Genomic DNA, 22,430 nt, shown 5'->3' with positions numbered 1-22,430 from the left:
CTAGAGATTATCACACTAGTGAAGTAAGTCAGACAAAGAAAGACAAATATCATATGATATCACTTACATATAGAATCTTAAAAAATGACACAAATGAACTTATTTACAAAACCAGAAACAGACTCATAGACACAGGAAAAAAATTATGGTTACCAAAGGGAAGGTGGGGAGGGATAAATTAGAAGTATGGGATTTGCAGATACAGACTACTATATATAAAACAGATAAACAAGGTCCTACTGTATAAAAAAGGGAACTATATTGTAATAACCTGTAATGAAAAAGAATATATATATATATGTATAACTGAATCACAATGCTGTATACCAGAAACTAATACAACATTGTAAATCAACTATAATTCAATTTAAAAAATATGTCTATTCTCTAATTATGGAATAAAAGGAAATATTTAAGAAAAAACTTCTGGGTGCCTATCTTCCTAGAAATTTCAGGCTCATTTCTACTCGGAGGATGGACCATATATGACTTCTGAAAGAGGAACTTATAACATTATTAACTTCCCCATTATTAAGGCAACAGAGCAACAGACTTATTTTAATGTTGTTCCTGTTGACCACTTATTAACCAGTCTGTCCATGGCTATCAGAAAGGAAATAACTCATAATGTTTATTTACCCTTTTAGAACATCTTGTCTTCTTAAGTTTATTTTTATTTCTTGGGTTTGGGGTTGTATGTCCTCAACTTCCTAGCACTTACCCAGTTTCTTTAAACAGACAATAACAGAAGTGAATATTTTCCACGATGTCTGCCTTGTGGTATGTGATCTTGATACCAAAATCACAACATCCTAGTGGAGAGCACTGCTGCTGTTCAGTGTCTCCAGAATGATCTACACTTGGCTAATTCCAAGGCACATGTTTATAAATAATACTCATGCTGCATTTTTTGACAGCTTATATTTCCAGAGAACTCCATCATTTTCAGGTATGAAGGACAGGCTTGAACTTAATTTGGTTCTGTCTGGAGCAGTTTGTTCTCAAACATGGTCCAGAGTTAATGAGGAAAATATTGAAATCTAGGTTCAAAACATGGAAAAGTAATTTGCTGTTGTAATTGATGGTACACTTCTGTATGTCCCTGCTGAATAATTTCTTGCCTTGGATAATTTCCCCCCTCTCAGCTTTCGGTAACAACAGAAGCAATTGCATAATCAAATTAGCCAATGGTCAGAGACCAGTTTATTACTGTCGTCACCCATGGCTAAGATGAACACAAAACAAAAAGTAAAATAATAATAATGATAGAAATACAAAACTTGCCTCCCAGTCGCCACTGCCCATGCCTAAATCCCAACAAAACAGTATTAGAGAAAACATCCCAAACTAAACTAAGAATCTTGCTTTGGGAAGTGACTGCCCAGAATACTGTATTGTGTCTTCAGCCAGGACACCGGCTGCCAATATAAACAGGTCGGCAATTGTCTGGAACAGTTCTTGAATATTCCACTATCCCTTGTTGGAACATCATGGTTAGACACTTAAAAGTATACAAAGGGCTAAGTTTGTGTTAAATACTAGAGACAAAATAATAGATTGGCTGCCATCTGGCAAATATGTTGTCTTTCCAGATCTACTATTGACTCAGAATAACTGCCTTAAATAATCCACATCTCTATTTTCTAGGTAATGCAGTGTCAGTTAAGAACACTCAGTACACTGGAGGTTTGGTTTTAAGGAAGAGCAATGAAAATAATAGTGTTGTTTATAAAGGGGGGCTTCATTTTTAAAAAATGTATGATCGTAGTTGGCAAGACAAGTGATAACCCTGAAGCTTTACATTAGTCAGTTATTTTATTCTTTCCATAGAAATTTGAGAGAGCTGCTAACAAGAAATCACATGTCTATTCTCCTCACAGTATTTCTAAGTGGAGAGTTTTTAATTTTCATACTTTAAATAAATTGACTAATGTGATTTTTTTTTTTGCCATTAAAGTGTCCCCCAAAAAGTTACATTTAACACAATCTTTATTAAAGTGTTAAGTACATGAGGACAGCCTATTGTTAATTCTGTATATTTGGGAATATGGTTGTCTGCAACTAGACTGAATTCCCTCTGAAAGAATGCCTTTATCTTTCCCTCCCAATGTCCATTGTACCACCTGACATTTCATAGGCACTAGATGCACATGGAACTGAATACAAGGGTGTGCTGGGCAGGGTCATTTTCCAAGAGCCCAGAATTATGAGTCTTGAAGAAGCTGATAGACATCATTGGTCAAAAAGTGTCTGGATGGTCTGCATTAGGACAAGTGGGTGGAAGAACTTCATACTTTCAGGGAGGTGTACCCAACGAAGAACCTGGTCATAACTGGGCCAAGAACTGACATTCCACCCAAGATGAACTAATTTCCTTTCTAGAAATCTGGAATTAGGACTTACAGATAAGAGTAATTTTATACTAATGTATATGTTATATTATTTACTATATTGTATTATATCATATATTATAGAATTTACAAGGCGACAGCACTTCGAATAACAGAATAAGATAATGTGTGAAAATTTCAATTTGGGTAGAACAGGCACTAGATTTTTTATTAAATGAGGAAAAAGTCTTTGGCCCACTTGAGCCTTAATCTATTTCATTATCAGGCAGAGTCAAAAGCCACAGGGCAATATTAATTTTTTTAGCAATTTTAGTTACTTTTAAACTTACATGGATCCGTTTTGGCATTTATTCCATTCTTGGACTCTTTGGCCTTCAGAACGATGCATTTTTATGGCCTCTATTTAATTTGGTTAGCTGTTCTGCCCGTGACTCTTCCGAGAAGATTCACCTACTTTCTTTAGTAAGTGTAGCCTGGTCTTCCTCCTGGAAGGAGACAGCATGGAGTTGGCTGGGCCTGAGGCCAGCTTTAGATCTGACTTGTGCCTGAGGATGGAATGACTGTTTCTTAGGGACTAGCTGAACTAGAGAAGAAAGAGAGTGAGGAGAGGAAAAGGAAATAAAGAGGGAAAAAGAGATGGGGTTGCAGGCCTGAGGGCTGCTGCTAGGTTTTTATGATTTTTACTTCATACCTTGAAGTATAGTTTTATATAAAATATTATTTAACATTTTTAATATATACATTTTGATAATTGATCTAGCTATATGTATAATTGTTGGTTGATATAAATAGCTTATATTATGCATGTGGTATGAACCTAAACCTGCCAACTCTCAAACTCGAATGATTTAGTCTTTCTTTAAGCAGCTACCATTGCTGAGAGCCTCCCTCCAAAGGCTGTTGGAAAGCTGGGCAGTGGACAAGCATGGCCCATTCCCCATAGAAAGATGTTAAGAAGAGAAGCTAGAACACAGGACCTGGGAAGGAATGGGCTTGTGAAGGGAGTGACGCCCTCCCACACTCCCTCTCTCCTACCTCTCCTCCCATCTCTGATCTTCCTGCAGTGGTTGATCTAACACACTGTCATTTAAGTCAAGATTCCTTTTTATCAAAAATCCCCATGGTTTGGTCTTCATTAAAACTCACGATTCTGAAACTAGGGAGACAAGAGGCAAAAGCAGGATTGCCTAGTTTTATTGTTTTTAAACATCACTTTTAGGACACTGATGGAACCCAAAGCAAAATGTTCACTGAAATCCATCAGTGAACTCGTGCACGATTAGTTTAAATTCTTATTTACTCAGTCCTGTGATTATCCATCTGGAAAAAAATGAAATTGCTAGAGTTGTCAAAATCAAGAAACAATTTTTCAAAGCCAAAGAAGAAATAAACGTGAGGCAAAGATTTTTTCAGAACTGTTTTTCTGTGCTGGCTGTGTAAATAATAGTCCAGAAGTTAAAAGGAGCCCAAAGAAGTCACAGATTAGGGAAAGTTAAGGATTACTCAATAATCATATTTGATTTACTACCATTGGTGATATATAATCATGTTTTCTGCAAATATATTTAGAATATCTCTGGAAGGAACACACAATAAACTGTTAGCTTTGATGTTTCCAGGGAGAAATCTGGGGAGAAACCTCCCCAGAAGGGAGACTTGTTTTTTACAGTATTTTGGGAGCATTTTAAAAATTTTGTATCATGTATATGTAATTGTATTTTTTCAGTTTTTCTTTCTTTATTTTTAAAAATTTTAATAAACATACTAAATTTTTAAATAACAGAAAATTTTTTCAGGTTTTCTAAAGAAATAACCTTTTACCTAACCAGATAGTAAGTGCAAATAAATTCTGCCCATTGGTATAAAGTGTTTTTAATCAACAGTGTCTCTCCGTTCTATGACTTTCTGGCTAGACCTTTTTAAAATACCAGTGTTTAGGGAGGTCTTAAGTGTGTTTACCACAGAAATAATTCTGTTCTATGAGCTTTATGCTATGGGAAGAAATAATAAGGTAGTACTATAACAGCCTTGGCATGAATTGGCCAAACGACAGAATACAGGCTGAATTGGAATTAGCAATGGAAAAAAAAAAAAAAAGGAGATAAATGAGGGAAACAAGTTTTGAGGCCAGTTTTAAAATCAGCTGGCCCTTGGACCTCTGAATTTTGCTCTCCTCAAAGGCATTATCATTCTCTTGTGGCCAAGAAGGGTACGTTATCTATCTCTAGGGGTTTGAGTCTCATGGAATCAGAGACCCACGTCTAACTAAAGATCTCAAGTGTGTGAAGACCTTACTCACATAACTTGCTAATGTACCATACAATGACAATTTTCTCTTCCCCTGCTGCCCTGTATAAAACCTATTTTTAGACTGAAAAATTTATACCGAACTTCCATATACCTATCAGCCAATTTCCCTGCCCCTTGGGATTATTTTGAAGGAATCTCAGGCATCATTTCATCTTTAAATAGTTGCATTTATATCACTAAATTCTAAGAATTCTTTTTTTAAAACTTAACCGTAGCAAAATGTTCACACCTAAAAAACTTTCAATCATTTCTTAACATCATGAAATTTCCAATCAGCATCCAGATTTCCCGAATTGTCTTAGAATGTTTCGTGTTTTTTTTTTTTACATCACTTCTAACATTTTATGTTAGAATGTTTATGTTTGAATCAGAATCCAAATATGGTCCATACATTGCAATTGATTTAGATATGCTTTCTCAGGCTTTTTTATCTATGGGTTTCCCTCTCATTTCTCCCTTATTTTCCTTGCAAATTCTGTTGTCATTGTTGAATGAACCAACTTCCTTGTTCTGTAATTTCCCATTGAGAATATCCCTCTAAGGGCTACAATCAAATTACTGTTTTAAAGGCACTTAGAATAGTTACCGTATGATGACGCTTCTAACTTGAAAACGATGTCTTGGTGTAGTTTCCATTTTCATTTCTTTTATGGTGAGTGATGTTAAGCTTCTGTTATGTGCTTAGTGTCTCATATATTATGGAAGGTTTTGTTCACATCTTTTGCCTGTCTTTTTATTGGGTTCCTTATAAACCAATCAGAAGTCTACATTAGGGACATAGACCTTTGTGATTTGAGTTGTGATTATTTTTTTCCCATTTTAATCTTTCATCCATATTTTTATGTTACTCATGGTGTTTTCATCATGCAGATGTTGATTTTTTTTTTCATGCAGCCAAATGTAACAATTTTTTTTAAGGCTTGTAGATTTTATGTCTCAGTTAATAAGGTCTAGTAAAGAAGAAAATTAATTGTGCCTTGAAAATGTTCAGTAAGTCTTGAGGAAAAGAAATATTTAAAAGACTGAGAAACACTGGGAAAGGATATAAAGTTCAGAAAGTCCCACCTTCAAAGTGTGGTCATAATAAATGTCTAAGGGAAGGGCCTTGCCTGTATTTGTGACAGTTCTGGGCATGGATAGAAACTGTCAAGAAACTGAAGGCTAGTTTTTTTTTCTAATTGAAGTATAACACATACAGTAGACTGGATAAAGTGAACTAGTCTTAAGTATACACTTCAGTAAATTCTCACATACCTTTATTTCCTGCATAACTACCACCCAGATCAAGACACTCTGAATGCCAAGTTCTTGATCACCTGACAAATGGAGGAAGAAGAGATGTTTAGTCTTGAGGGTTAGAGAAATGCATCCTTAGTGCAACAGAGTGGGAGGAGTAAACGGAATGAAAAGGGATGGGTAAGGATCACACAAGGACTGTTGGGATTAGCCCACCTCCGTCTGATCACAGGGCCTGAGGGTCCTCCCTGAAGTCTCACTTTGTTAGAATGTATTCATATAGAGCAAAAGAAAACAAGGGTATGGTGCAACCCCAAAACAGGAGAGGGGGCTAAATAAAGGTTAACTCTACGGAAATGGATTAAGGTGTGGCTTCTGCGTCAGAGGTGATGAAGGGTGAAGATAAACATTCAGGAGAACTGACTTACAGTAGTAAGCCAGCACTGACTCTTTTCTCCTTTGATCTCTTCATCATCCCCTCTTCCCAGGTGGCCCAACCAAAATCTGCAGAGGGATGAGGAAGGGCAAAGTAGGATTAAAAATAAACCAAAGTGAAGACAAGGCACAGACCAATGCTCATTCACCTCCCACTTTCTATTGCTATTCTTCCCTTATAATGAAAAGTAACGTTCTTCTCGAGTCCACCCTACACACAGTACAGGTTCAACTCCCTAGAGGCAACCGTTAAGGGGGGATCTCCCTATTCCTGATGTTTCCTTCCACATGTGTCCATCCAGGCCTCTCTCCACCCCATTCATTTATAGAATGGCTTAATCTGAGTGGAAATTTGAAAAAGATAAACTGCGTTTGTCTGGCTTGACTCTTTCCTTTCTCTCCGCTGGGGGCTGGAGTTTCATGGGGGAAGGTGTTCCCTGCTGCTTTGCTAGGTGTGGCCTCTTCCCACAATGTGCAAATGGCTGCCCTGGTCCAGCACTTTTACAATTGCTTGGAAAAAGTTCCTCTTCCCAGAGTGCATTAAACAAGCTTTTCGGCTCTCAGAACAAGGCATGTCCTCCAAGTTAGCCTTTGCCACTAATAAAGTAACTTGACATCTCCCATCAGCCTTACTCCTGACCTCATTCCCTGACTTGTTCAGAAACTGAATGGAAAAGAGATTCCCCATTGACTGGTACTCCAATATCACCTGCTTATGACTGAGATTTTAGTTCAAAACAATATACCACAGATAAGTGATATCATATGATATTTGTCTTTCTCTGTCTGACTTACTTCACTTAGTATGATCATCTCAAGGTCCATCCGTGTTGCTGAAAATGGCATTATTTCATTCTTTTTTATGGCTGAGTAGTAGTCCATTGTGTATGTATATACCACTTATCTGTGGAACTAAAAAAAAATACAGATGAACTTATTTATAAAACAGGAAGACTCGACTCACAGACATAAAAAACAAACTCATGGTTACAAAAGGGGAAGGTAGAGGGAGGGATAAATTAGGAGTTCAGGATTTGCAGATACACACTACTACATATAGATAAGTAAGTCTTACTGTATAGCACATGGAATTATATCCAATATCTTGTAATAACCTATAATGAAAAATAATATGTATATGTATAACTGAATCACTATGCTGTACACCAGAAACTAACACAACATTGTAAATCAAGTAGACCTCAATAAAAAAAATTAAAAATAAAAACAATACACCTACACTTCTATATCTTGATGTGTCTGTTTTTTCAAGTAGCTTTTGATCTTATTTCATAAATAATGAGGGATCTAGCTCATAACTAGCTCCTTTTCCTCCAAGAACTTTTTAACCTTTATTATTTTAGCTCTAATACTGGTAATTTTTGTAACTTTAAGGAACTGTGTCTTCTATTTCTTAATCCATCTACTACTAGTACTGCTCCATTTTGTAATTTATACAATGAGAAATGAGCTCCCTCCACTTTGCTCCAACTCTCCTCCTCCACCACCTTCCAGCTTATCAGCTCTACCTTTCATTTTTACACTATTAAAGTTTATATTTTTACTTTATGTAATTTGTATATACATGTATATATAATTATTATAATTAAATGTTCTACACTTTGTCTAAAGGTTGAATCATAAAAAACTGAAAAACAATTATGAATATTTAAAATATGATTAAGGAAATGGTATTCTCAGCAGAACAAATGGTAAGATTGGACTCACAAAGACTCAAACATAATCCCATGTCGATAAGCTGTGCTGCTTGAAGGAACCTTCTCCAGTGTCAAGGGCAAATAGATATTCTTTTCTCACATTCCATCAATTGCTCAATATCATGCCACATTTTTCCCTTGCTTCATTTTTAGACAATCAGTTTTAAACAGATGTTTTCCCTCACTGTACTGGTCAGCTTGGGCTTCCATAACCAAGCACCATGGACTGAGCGGCTTAAACAATACACACATTTTCTCATGGTTCTGGAGGTTGGAAATCCAAGATCAAGGTGTCAGCAGGGTTGATTTCTGGTAAGATCCTACTTCCTGGCTTGTAGACAGCCACCTTCTCACTGTGTCCTCACATGGCCTTTCTTCTGTGCATGGATGGAGAGAGAAAGATCATTATTGAGATCTTTCTCTTCTTGTGAGGACACCAGTCCTACAGGACTAGGGTCCCCCCTTTCTGACCTCATTTAACCTTAATTACCTCCTTAAAGACCCTATTTCCAAATACAATCACATTGGGGGTTAGGATTTCAACAAATGAATTTTGGAGTTTGAGGGGAGTTTTTTGGCTTTTTAAATTTTATTTATTTTTTTAAAAAAAATTTTTGGAGGGGAGGTAATTTGGTTTTTTATTTATTTATTTTTAATGGAGGTACTGGGGATTGAACCCAGAACCTTGTGCATGCTAGGCATACATTCTACCACTGCACTGTAACTTCTCCCTAACAATTGGATTTTGGAAGGACACAATTCAGTCCGCAATACCCATGTTTGTTCAAAATCTATTTAGTAAATACTAGAATAAGTACTCTGCTATGCTCACAAAGAGACAAAAGTATCATTTACCCAGTGTCTAGACACACAGTTGAGGACGATCTAAAACTAAACCATGGACTTGTCTGCTCTAAAAAATATGCATAAAATTATAAAATTCCCAGGGCAGATTACTCTTTGTTCTCAGAGTAAACATGAATTCTTGTCTAAGGCCTAGAAGTCCCAATTGGATGATCTAGAATGGGGTGGTTGTTCCTGAAGGCACTGAGGACTCTGCTCTTGCCCCAGCTTCCTCTATCACTCCCACGTCCTAGCAAAGGTGAGTGATAGACACTCTTACCCACATCAAGGAATGAAGAAGGGATGGCCCAGGTGAGCACTCGCTTCATAAAACCATGGAGTGAAGGCACCTTACTACCTGCTTGTCCAGAGTTCCTCATTTCATAGTTGAGAAAACTGAAACCCAGAAAATGTGGATGATGTTGTATGTCCACATTACACAGCCAGGTATATTTTGGAACCCAAGACTTCTGGCACTTCATTCTGTGTCCTGTCCACGAAACCATGAATTTTTCAATTCCTCTCAAGGGGCAGATGGACTCTGGAATTCAGGGAAGATGCCTGATTGTTCTGGATGAATATCCATTCAGCCCTGAATAAGAACCGTAAACTGGGTCTCTGTTCCCAAGTTTGATATCTAATTACGGTCAAGAGCTGAACTGGAGAAAGCTGAGCTGCCAGGTGTTCAGGTGGTCAATTAAGACAACAAGTCAAACTCAGAGGAACCATTAAGCCTTTATTCACTTACTGCAATGGTACAATCAAAAGGCAAAACTGGAAAAAAAAAAAAAAAAAAAAAAAGCACTGGCTCCCTCAGTGTTCCATTTTCTCTCCCAGAGCAGCTCCAGAGGAAGGTCAGGTGGATTAGCAGAGACTTGGGGGTTGCCTCACTGCCAGAGGAGCCCTGGGTTGGGGGGTGGAGAGACGGCAAAGAGTAGAAAACTACTGAACACTGAGTCAGCGCAGAAAAGTGACTTCGGGAAGGGGACGTGGGTACAGCTCAGGGGTAGAGCACCTGCTTAGCATGTATGAGGTAATGGGTTCAATCCCTAGTACCTCCATTAAAAAAAAAAAAAAAGTGGGTGGTGGGGGGAAGATAAGTGACTGGAAGGCCTCTTGATAAGGAGGCCTCCAAATGGAGGCATTTGGACAAGGAATGTCGTTATGTGTTAGCCTGGCCGGCCTGTGGGGAAGTGAGTCTGACTGTTACTCCCTCCAGACCGCCCACCAAGTGCGGGGAGGGCAGCTTTCCCCCAAGAGCCTTCCGAATAAAACCTTTGCAATTGCCCATGGTCAGCCTTGAAAAGTCACACATAGGATTTGGGCCTGGAGCCAGACTCCTCACGAGTGCTTTTCTATGTTCAAATATAGAGCAGGGCAAATTGCAAGACCTCAGTAAATATATGCTTATATTTCTTCTTTTGTTTTGGTTATTATAAAGATCTGAATATAAATTAATAGTGCATTTTTTTTACTCTTTTTATTTTTTTAATTGAAATATAGTCAATTTACAATGTTGTGTCAATTTCTGGTGCACAGTATAATGTTTCAGTCATACATACACAATAGTGCATTATATTTTTTCTGCCTGTATATACGGCTTTTTAACTTAAATTCCTAATCTTGTTATCACATTCATTATATATGGTTTTAACTATAATCTCCTTGGTAGAAATAATCCTGGTAGAAATAAAGAAGATAGTTTCATAAAGATATTAAAGCTATGTCAACCAGTAGGCAAAGAGTTGTGGCTTCTCCCTGCTGAGATTTCATCCTAAGAAAAGATATTCCAGATAGTATTTATGAAACCACTTCTCTCTTCCTGCTGCCAGACCCCACTAGCTTCCCTGACCTCATACATTCCCTAAACTAGGACAGAAGGCTCTGGAAAAAAAGAAATGGAAAAGAGAAGAAATTGACAGCCTGTTTCCACCCATTTGGTAGAACTTCTAAAAACTTTCAAAAGCCAATTTCGCTCTGCAAATGTGTATTTTAAAAGGTTGGATATTGGATGTGGAAGGAAACTGAGCTGCAGAGCAAGATTGAAGTGTTGTGTGAAATTTCAGTAATGATGCCCATTAACTGAAAAAATATTTGCTTGGGATGACTTTGCAGGGCCACCCCTGGGTTAGCCAACAGAGCTGGAACGCGCTGGCCAGGGCGCTCCATGGCCATTTCACCTACCATGTCTGCAAAGCTGGAACACCTCCGAGCTTGCCTTCCTATATTGTGTGTATATCCATACCTGCTTCTATTTAAATAAATGACGCGCAGAATGTTATAAGGGTGGATTAAGGTGGAAATACACTGCAAAGGAGAGAACCACCGTTAAGCATCATCTTTCTGCTTCTCCCCAGCTGAGCCTCAGGCTTAGAACACTTCTTTTCCCCCTGGATTTCAAAAGAAAATTATTATTATTTTCACTTGGCATACAGTAGAATTAACTTTACTCTTGGGGTACTGTCCAATGAGGTTTGTTTGTTTGGGGTTTGGGGGAAGACTTTACATAGGCTTGAGTGGAAAAGATACTAAAATTAGCTCTTAATATTCCAGTTTTTTTTTGTTGTTGTTGATTTAGGACAGTTCCTAGGTGCTATTTAAAGTAGGTCTCTAGTATTTCTTTTCCTTGTATTTTTTTTTGTAACTGATTTAAAAGTCTTCCCCACTACCTTACTCATATTTTCTCTGCCCGTTCCCTTCACAATGCTTTGTCTATCTTCAGTCCAACTCAGTCTGCTTCTGCACGCAGGCAGCCAACAGGATACACACTGTAAAGTCCATTTGGCCAGACTTGCTGTTTTCTATCTTCATATTTGGACATAGAGACTAAGAATCTGGAAGCACAGGTTTTCCATCTTCTGAAAACAGTAATCCATGCTGTACTGATTGGCCTAAGTATTAAAAATGGGAGTTCAGTTGGTCCCTGCTATGACTTTCATCACAGGTTCTTTTGCATAGAGCCAAATCTCGGCTGCCCAAACGCCTTTTAGGCTGGAAATAGGCAGTGCTATTGCCTGGATCCCTGTTACTTTTCTGACCACACCCACTCCCAGCCCTGCCCTCCTCAGCCCTGGTCAGATTATCACCCTTTCTGTGTAAGGAGGAGGTAAAGCTTCAACAAAGTTAAAAGCCGTATCTCAGTAGCCTGAGACTCTTTATCAGCCAGAACCACTAATGGTCCCTGGTTTCCTTCTGGCTACACTTTGGGACCAGCAGGAGTGTAGTGAAGGGTTCTGCCTCTTTTATTCATGAACAGAAGTAAAATTACCCTCAATGATCTTTGGGTGAATTCTCCTCCCCATGTATTAAATTTACTAAGAAGGACAAAATATATACATGAAGTCAATCCATTTCCATCATTTACCCACAGGTGTATTATATAATATTTCAGAATATTTGTAATGTGTTAGGATTAACTATAGAATTATCCTCTTTAAAGGAAATCTACCAAATTTAGTCATAAGCAATGAGTCAGTCTCATCCCAGAAATCACTCAAAGGGAGCATGTGAGCAAAGATAACAGGGACTTCTTCAAGGAAATGCACCCAAAACAATATCTAGACAACAAACCCTCTCCAGACTATCTTATGTCTAAAGCTAAAGAGTAAGAGAAATATTATAAACCACTGGCAAGATGGGACTTGAATGAGAGAGCTACTAAATTTTATCAATCCCAGTAGAACAACAACGTGCCAAGATCTGAGGAGAAACCATGCCTAACTTCCACTGTTACTAATGAAGCGGAAGAAAGCGTGTCCAAGTCTGCACGTGACATTGTTTAGCACGGAAGCCAGAGTGTCACTCCTATATTAAGGATCCCAGGAAGATGAGGTTCACATTCAGCACCTTGGACTTGATGCTTCTTCCTAATAAGGAGAATGTCAGTTTTCCCTTTGGATCTGCAATCAGGACACTTATCATCCCACTGAGAAGAACTGCCTTAGTCATAGTGAGGCTCACACAAAAGAACAAAGGAAACAGCATTCAGTCTCGGGTGTCAAAACCAAATCAAAGCAGTGAGATGAACAGAGCAGAGATTTCTGCTTGTTTTGTTTCCTTATAATGATTTCGTTCACTTATAATGATTCCTGACACACAGTAGGTGATCAATAAATATTTACTGAGTAAGTGATTATATGCAAGAATGACTAGGCAGTGATTCAACAGTCATTCACACTGAGGGATGAGCTATTCCTTGGTGTATGTCATCATTAAACATTTTGCAAAATGTTTTGGAAGTACAGTAACCTCCTTGATTTGCTATCCAGCTACCAAATACTGTATCTAAAATGAATATAAAAGAAGGGCATAAGTAAGGTACATTTTATTTTTAATTCAACAAGTAGATATTGTGGACCTACTGTGTGCAGCCCATTGTCTCATATGAGAGTGAGAACTCTTTTATGGAAAGCAAATCACAGTACGGGTATGAGACAAAACAGGAATGGAACACAAAAGAGGATGAGCAGTGTTTGGACGGCATGAGAGGAAAAATGATTCTTGTTTTAATCATCTGACCCTTGATGAGTAGCAACTAAAATCTCCTATTGAAGATCCACCCTTTAACCCTTGTTACCTTTTCTACTTGATCATGTAGATTGTATCAGTCAGAGTCTAGCCAAGGAAACAGAAGCCACTGTAGGTATTTCAAGCAGGAGGGGATTTAATACAGGGAATCAGAGCCCTTACACAAAACCACTGTAAGTGGGAGGAGACTGAAGGGCAGGGCAGCCCCTCACAGAACTCAGAAGATCAGGAAGTTCAAGGATCAGAACAGAACTGAGCCAATGATCACAGCTTCCTGCAGCACCACAGTGGGTGATTTTCAAAAGAATACTTAGAAACTCCTGACAAAGCCTCATGTCTGTGCTCTGCTGAAGCTTACACATTTGCCCACAGCTGCTGAGTCAAGGATAGCATATCCTTCTGCTCTGTTCTCAGTCTCAAGGAGGGCTCCCGTTCCTGGAACCTAAACTAGACACTGATGACAAAGCAGCTTGGAAAAAAGGAGCTTCCAGACCTCCAGATCCTGTAGCCGTGTGGGGCGTGGGGACAGGAGGGAGGGAGGTGGACTGCTTCTTCTATCCCAACAGAGAATCCAGCACAGAGATTTACATTGTCTATGGTCAAATGTAAATGGTCTTCCAGAAACAGACTCTCAGTCACAGAAAACAAACTACGGTTACAAAAGGGGAAAGGGTGGGGGGAGGGATAACTTAGGAGTTTACGATTAACACTGCTATATAGAAAATAAACATCAAGGACCTACTGTGTAGCACAGGGAACTATATTCAATTTCTCATAATAAGCTATAATGGAAAAGAATCTGAAAATACATATGTATGTATATATGTATGTATGTATGTATGTATGTATGTATGTATGTATATGTATAACTGAATTGCTTTGCTATACACCTGAAACTAACAATGTAAATCAACTACACTTCAATAAAAAATAAAATTTAAAAAAATATAAATGGTTTTCATTCATCATGTGGACTCTGTCCTTTCTTCATAGAGTTGTGTTGTCATCGTCTTCCTAAAGATCTCAAGTTCAAGAATCCTTCTAGATACCATCACAGAAAGACAAGTGGACTAGACTGACCCTATTGACTATTTGTTCGGTCACCAAAGAGACAAAGCCTGGTGAGCAGCTTGCCTGTGGACTGCTTTTAAGAATGATACTTTAGTAACAGGGTGTGTTCCTGATCCCCTGGGAGGGCATGAAAGCTGGAAAGCAAAGGGAGGATGCTCTCTGGGAAGGCTTTGCACAGGAGGGTTGAAAATTTAGCAGCAGTTCTCTGAACAGATGAGAAAGCAGTGGGCATTCAAGGCAACAGAATCAGCATGTGATAAGCCTCTCCTAGAATTTAAGAGCAGGGAGGAACTGCATCTCTCCTGACTACATCAGCCCTCCCAACTTGAGCTCCCAGCTGAGGCCCCTGGGGAGGGGAAAGGAAGAGTAAGCCCAGACTGCTCACCTGCCCTCCTGCTCGGGCCCCTCCCTTGCCTCAGCGCATCTCTCCAGGAGGAAGCTTCCCTGGCCACCCAGGCTGTGAGCAAAGTTCTGCTCTGGAGGGAATGCCTCTGGGAACACTATTACGGCCTTCTAAGTGGAGAAACACCCTGCCCTCCCTCTTCAGATGTTTCCCTTGGGTTAGGGAGTGCTGAAAAACAATCTCAAATATCAGGTTCCCATTTTGATCTGTAAAGTAAGGAAAACACCCTTTAATCTTTCTTTCTCTTCAATCCCTAGAGGTTTTTTTCTCCTGTAAGTGCAGTGGAAGTTCAGGCTCCAAAAAGCCACCTAGGAAGATGACCCATGGCCAACCCCAGATCCACACCCCTGCTCTCCAGTTACCTTCGCTAACTGGACCGCAGGACTTTGCCAAAAGCAACATGGCAGAAGCCGTGCAAGGAGAGAAGAGAAGGGGTGAGAAAGTGTATTAAGGGTTTACAGTCACTTCTTCACTGGGTTCCATTACTCCGTATGGGTCAAGATAAAGCACTCTGAGAACCAAACTACACTGAGAACAAGCCAAAGCACGGGAAGCCTTTCTGCAAGAGCTGGAGAGGGAAGCGGGGTGGGGGTGGATGTTCATTTATCTTTAAGGGAAACTAAAATCTCTAATGTAAGAAAGACTGGATTTAGGGTTGTGAACACTTTCAAATACATTAGTAGCATATGGAAAAGGCCGACGATGCGTTGATAGCCTTTCTCTTTTCAATGTGTTCCCCTGCCCTCAGCCTGATGGGTGGTTTGTTTCTGTTTGTGCTTTTCCCCCATTTAACGGTGGAGAATGCAATTAAGGAAGGATCACTACTAGACTCATCCTTCCCTTATATTAACCCTCCATAATAATGAATAATCAGTCCTCTAGAAAAGACATTACAACGAAAAGGCTTAGTTAAACCCTAAAACTACAGGTTGAGCAAACATACCTGCAACTGTGTGACGGCAGAAAAACCTTTGCATGAAGCTCGTCGATGAAGAATACGTGTTACAGAAACTTCCTTATGCTCTAAGAAGTCATCTTGGGATAGTTTTAAGCAAAAGTCTATCATGCTGCATGGCTAAATACGTTAGTGCAAACCCGAATATCCCCAAATGGGAAAAAAATATACACGAGGCCAAAAAAACTGTCGAATTGTTTCAGGTGAGAATTAAACTCAGAATGAAGACTGTAAATAAAATGTATTCTTTCTTTTATCTCATTGATAGATATTTTCTGTCAGATTTTCAGTCTCAGAAGCCTAGGTGAACTTTTAAGCCTGGAAAAACACTTAAAGCTAATAACGATTCCAGCAGGTGTATTTTTGAAACATGATTTTTATAAGCTCCCTCTCTCAAATCAATCGATGTCACCACCTCCAGAATGCGCCTAACTGGAGAATTCCAAAGCAGTGGGGTTTTCCTGGGACAGTGTTGTATAAGGATCTCCGATAAAGCCTTTCCTAATATGCAGTCTTGAGTTCTCGAGTCATTACCATCAGAACAAAACTCAACAGCCAGAGAAATGTGTTTTCCTTCTGTAGCTCCCATACTCATTCCATTTCTGATGATAGCTTCATGGTCCCCATTATCTCATTTTTCTAGTGTTTGAAAACTAGATTTTTGATTTTCTAGTGTTTTCCTACAGGGGCATCAATGGAATTCTGTGGAGGACGATCCTTCACTGTTCAAGACAGTCTACAACACTGCAAGAGATTAGTGTTCCTAGCCCTTGCTCACCAAATTGAGTAACATCTCCCAGTTATCCTGACATCACAAGTTCGCCCCCACATTTCCAAACGTCGAGAACCGCCATACCTCAGACATATGTTTCTATATGGACACTGCTCAGTCTCACAGCCCCCAAAGGCAATTACATTCTTGTGGCTGGGACGCTAGCCCCAGAGAATTCTTACGCACAATGTCAAGGTTTCCCTCCAGGGCTGTATTCATCTCTGCTGAAGGCATGGTTCCTTCTAACACCGGTCCATTCTTATTACTGAACATGACCATCGTTATGGAGTTGTTTCTTAGCTTATTTAGAGACACGAATAAATATGGAAGGAGAATTAAATGTGTTTGCTTCACCCATGAGTTCACTCCCAGGTCGTTTCAGCCCAGCCCTGCCCATCCTCATCATATTCCAGCCCCTCCTCATCAGTAAGGACAAATGTAACTATCTTCTGGATGGTGCTATTGTACCAATTACATTCTCTTCAAAAAAAGGACTACAAAATTCTAGGCGAAGGAACTACTTTTATTCATTGAGATCTTTTCCAGGCAGTATGTGTGATATGCCCTTGAATACAACCACAGCCACATGAGTGAACTTCAAAAGGCCTAGGAGGGAACTTCTTAGGCTCAGAAACCTTTCCAAGGATAAGAGATGAATAGCCGCCCAGTGGCCCACAGGGAGAAATAATGGATTAGGAAGAAAGCAGGCCACTCTGATACCACCTAGACCATATGGCATCAATCTTGCGAAGGCCCTGAAGAGTCTTTTCTGAACATTCATGCCCCTTGTCATCATGGTCCTGTCAGTTCTCAGCTATATACTCCTCAAGACTTTTCCATAGTTCAGACTATTCAACATAGGAACATAAAACAAGCAAATTCTTAAGCCCACATGAGGTTTGGACAGAGGGAAAACTTTTTTCCCAGGCACAGGTGATGACTTTGGCATGACATGATGCTTGGCGTGAATAACAAAACACATTGGAATCACACTGGAAAAATGAAAGAAATTGCCCTCAATTCCACCTAACTCCAAAAACTTTTTTTTTATTTTTTCATATACCTTCCCGAGCTTATCTATAATTGCAATCATAGTTTACATATCACTATGTATTGTGTTTTAAAAAAAGGTATCACAAACATGTTCTATATTCTTACCTTGCTTACACAATTATTATATTCAATGGTTGTAGTCCCTCTTGCTGATACACTGTAATTAACTATATTATCTTCTTATTGTTGAATAGTTAATGTTTTCCTTTTTCAGTGTTTTTTTTTTTTTTCCTACTACAGATAGAAACATCTGCCCTACATCTGTCAAAATATTTCCTTAGGAAAAATTCTCTAGCGTAGAATTACTTGGTCAGAGGACATGAATGTTTTTGTGGCTTTTATTAAAAGTTACCTTATCTCTTTAAAAAGGAGATACACCAGTTTGAAATGCTCTTTGCTACATATTCGTATCTAAACTCTACTCTCAACTCAGGTGACATATAAAGGGTGGTGAAAAAAAAGATAAGTCTGAATTGCATTCCCTTTAGCAAGAGCACCTGTCTTTGATGAAGCTACACTTGAATACTCTCAACTGTCTTGTGCAATTCTCAAAGCTGAGAGGATGAGAGCAACAGGCGATTCTGACTTTACTGTTGCTTTCATCCAGAGTTAAGTCAAATTGCAAAGGAAAACACTCCAGGAAGCATAGGAAACAAATGCTCTTTGTATTTGGATAAACATTTTTCCTGACTTCCTCCTATGATACAAAGAAAAGCCTCAAATATTTTGTGAAAAGCATATATAATAGGTTAAGAAGCCTATATGAGAAGTTAATGCTTCTTTGGCTGCACAAGATAGAAATTTACTCTAGTTATCCAAGGGGGAAAAAGAATCTATAGGAAGTATATTAGTGAATCTAATAAAATTCAAGGAAGATCTGGGTCATATGGTCTATCCTTAGGATATATTTTACTGCAAATAACAAAAAAAATCTGACTAAGAGTGGCCTTAGGAAAAAAGACATTTAATTATTAGACAAAATAACATTCCAGATATTCCAGGGCTGGCTCTGCCACTTAACAATGTCATCAAGGAGCCAGACCCTTTCCATTCTTTCATTTTACCAGCCTCGGTATGCCAGCCACTCTTGTGCTTGGTGACCTCATGGTCACAAGACAGCTGCCTTAACACCAGGCAGGGAGCAGGGGGTGAGGATGGTGGCCAGGGCAGAGAACAACCAATTATTCTATCTCTTTTTCTCAAGGAGCAATAAGTATTTTATAGAAGACCCTGTTATGCCTCATTAGACAGAACCGAGTTTATGATTATCATTGGATAGAACTGGGTTATAGATTTAGGACCATCCCTAGACTGGAAGTTGGGACTATTTTTCATGTGATCAGGGAATCGTCTGCTGACACTGGAGGGAAATTGCGGTGTTTGAGAGTGGTGGTCAGGCTAGTGTGTGCCACGTCCAGGAACCAGGGACGTTGTGGGTCTTGCTTCTTTGGTTAATGGGTTTCCATTGGCAGGAAAATCTAATGTCTTTTTCCTCCTTGTCTCAAAGGCCAAATCTCCAAGAGAAGGACTCTCGTTGGCTCCACTTGGCCTATCAGGGAGAATATCAAAGTGAAGTCATGGCTCTGATGCCCCCTCTGATAATTCACAGGTGCAAAAGGGGAGGACATCGATTCTCAAAAAATGGGAAATGTTTGACCCCGAGATAAACGCGCTGGACATCCCTTGCATCTAAGTTAAATGAAATACCATCAGAAGGTATTTACTGACTTCCTCACGAGTTTAGAAGGAATTCTATAGGATCCCGTGGGGATACAGTCTCTAAGCATTGGTCCTTGCCCCTGAAGAGACTACAGTCTATTTGCGGAGATGCCCATGTAAACCACACTACACAGAGTAGATGAGAGCTAATTATGAGGTACAGACAATAAACGTCTTGACCCCAACAAATTTTGTTGAAGATAATGATACATCAACTACTTTCGGTAGAGGAAGGAAAGACCTGGAAATGTTCAGTTCATTCAGCTGACCCTCGTGAGTTAGCTATGCCACAGCTCTTTTCCAGTCCACCCCTTGCCCCAGGGTCACAGCCTCTTCTGACATTTTGGTGGCATGGGCTTAGAGAGTGCCTCAAGAAATCATTTCCCTTAGGCAGCCTTCAACTTCCCCACCCTCTCTCGCCTTTCTCAGCACACTCATCTTTAATGCCTTATTCCCCACACCCTTATTTTCTGGGTGGTTAGTGAAAACTCTAATTATTATTAGGGGCAAAGGTTTTCAAAGCTTTTTTATAACCACAAAGTAAGCACGCAATGCAAGATAAAGTTAATGATTCTGCTCCTGATCTGCTGTGTGATAAATCGTAAGTCCCCTAACCTTTCTGTGATGAAGAAATCATGTAAAGAAAAACAATCTGATTTGTTTCTTTCCCACCTTTTCAACCAGGTTCTGAGTGGAAATCAGTGAGATGGCCCCAAAACACTTGGTAATATTTTAGCAAAATATTTTACAAAAATGTGCAGTCCTTTAGTAAAATAACAGCGTTCAATTCAATCAACAGCGTTCGATTTGTTATATATTTTCTCTCCTTGAAAGAGTTAATAGCCCTTCAGTTGGAAAATCCAATTACTGAAGTCTATACAATTTCTGTTGGTCATTGGAGAATTCAGAAACACTGTGAATCCAATTAAGAAAAAAAAAAATGTTCACACCCTTAAATAGATTACAGTCAGCAGGACTAAAACCTAATTAGAAATGCTGCTACCATCTGAGATTACTTTTGAGCCAAAAACAAATTGCTTAAACCAAAACAAAGAGACTCCCAAAGGCCCTGGAATAGTATTTGGGTTGAAAACGTGGTTAATATTTTCCCTCCAGACTTAGCACTCAGATCTGGATCTACTATTATCCTACAGAGGTTCTTGTTTTTCCATCATTGAATGCTACTCAGGACTTTCCCCAGGAAGCAGACCCTTAGTAACCGGAAGACTTTGTAAATATTTCTCCTTTCAGGAAAAAGAACAGAAGTGAGGAAAAGGAGGATGCACTCTGGAAAAGGAATCTACCATCTCCTAGACTGCATGATTTCCAGATGCAGCTGAAAGTCACTTCCTTTGTAAAGCCTTCCTCGATCCCATAATTAGTAATTAACTTCCTTGTGTTGGAAACTAGCAGGGCTGATCATTTTAATCTCTTCCTAGCATTTCTTGTAATGACTTACACTACTGTTAGTTATTTCCCCATTCACCTTCCTCACCAAAGTTATAAGTTCTTGGGGGAACAACCTATCCTCTCACATTTTTGACTCCTTCTTGCCCCTATCAGTGTCTGAAATAGTTACTTATTAAATAATAACACCCACTGTGTGTCAGGCACTGTGTTAGCTACCAAAGAGAAAATGGAGAGCAAAACCGTTCTCTTTGCCCATTGCTATAAGTCTAGTTGGATAAGTGATATGATCGAATAAGCAATGACAGCAAAATCCGATGCATCCTATGATCGAAGTTGAGGTGTTCAGTGAGGGTTCATTTCAATGGCATGCCTGCATCGTGAATACCTCTAGGGTGGTATTCCACAGGTAAAACGAAGTGTGGTGTGTTTGGTAGCACTCCATTTGAGGTTGACTATGAATTCTTGGGAAGCTGAATAAGTTCAGATATCAGTTCCTCATGTTTGAGGTCCTTGAGAAGAATCCTGGGAGCCTCACATCCAGACTACACATGCACTAAACTAAAGATGGTCCCTGAGGGCATCCTGAGGCTTTGGGGTGAGGAGGGAATTCCAGCTCCCTAACTCCCCAGATTTGCTGATTGCTCCTTTTAATGAATGTCTTTCTACATATTCCTAAAGTCAGCTGTTTGCTTAAGCTAACAGGGGTTCAAGGCCCATCATTCATAAGAAGCTCAATGAGCTGCACTGGTCAACATCCCTTGCATGAAGGGAAGTGCAGGAAACTGTGGAAGCACACAGCCAGAGCATTCAGCCTGTTCTCAACACACATTCAACTGAGTTATGAATAAATGATGATCTCAACTTAAGAAAAAGGGGGCTCAGATGAGAATCCAATAAAAATGTGCCAGAATATACAAACAGCTCATACAACTCAATAACAAAAAACAAACAACCCAATCCAAAAATGGGCAGAAGACCTAAACAGACATTACTCCAAAGAAGACAGATGGCCAACAGGCACATGAAAAATGCTCAACATCACTAATTATCAGAGAAATGCAAATCAAAACTACAATGATGTTATCACCTCATACTAGTCAGAATGGCCATCATTAAAAAGCCCACAAATGATAAATGCTGGAGAGGATGTGGAGAAAAGGGAGCCCTCCTACACTGCTGGTGGGAATATAGTTTGGTGCAGCCACTATGGAAAACAGTATGGAGATTCCGTTAAAAATGAAAAATAAAATTACCATATAATCTAGCTATCCCACTCCTGGGTATATATCCAGGGAAAACCTCTAATTCAAAAAGATACACGTGCACCAATATTCATAGTAGCATTATTCACAATAGCCAAAACATGGAAGCAACCTAAATGTCCATTAACAGATGATGGAATAAAGATGATGTGATATGTGTGTATGTATATATATATGTATATATATACATACACACATATATACAAAAAGAATGAAATAGCATCATTTGCAGCAACATAGATGGACCCAGTGATTATCATACAAAATGAAGTCAGTCAGTCAGAGGAAGACAAATATCATAGGACATCATTTTTATGTGGAATAAAAAATGATACAAATAAATGTATTTATAAAACAGAAATAGA

At 39.1% G+C, this 22,430-nt stretch overlaps 1 long non-coding RNA gene across 1 annotated transcript; it reads right to left on the bottom strand.

Annotated features, from left to right (window-relative positions):
* Positions 1-2,685: 2,685 nt before the first annotated feature.
* LOC135322081 (uncharacterized) lies at positions 2,686-7,209 on the bottom strand. The gene is made up of 4 exons (XR_010382395.1): positions 7,128-7,209; positions 6,326-6,401; positions 5,916-5,977; positions 2,686-2,836 (listed from the first exon to the last, which is right to left on the bottom strand). It is a non-coding gene; the product is annotated as an uncharacterized LOC135322081 (long non-coding RNA).
* Positions 7,210-22,430: the final 15,221 nt, after the last annotated feature.

This window comes from Camelus dromedarius, chromosome 1 (assembly GCF_036321535.1).
Source record: "Camelus dromedarius isolate mCamDro1 chromosome 1, mCamDro1.pat, whole genome shotgun sequence".
NCBI classification, from domain to species: Eukaryota; Metazoa; Chordata; class Mammalia; order Artiodactyla; family Camelidae; genus Camelus; species Camelus dromedarius.
Note: the sequence above shows the minus strand (reverse complement) of the source record. Positions and strands in the feature narration are given on the sequence as shown.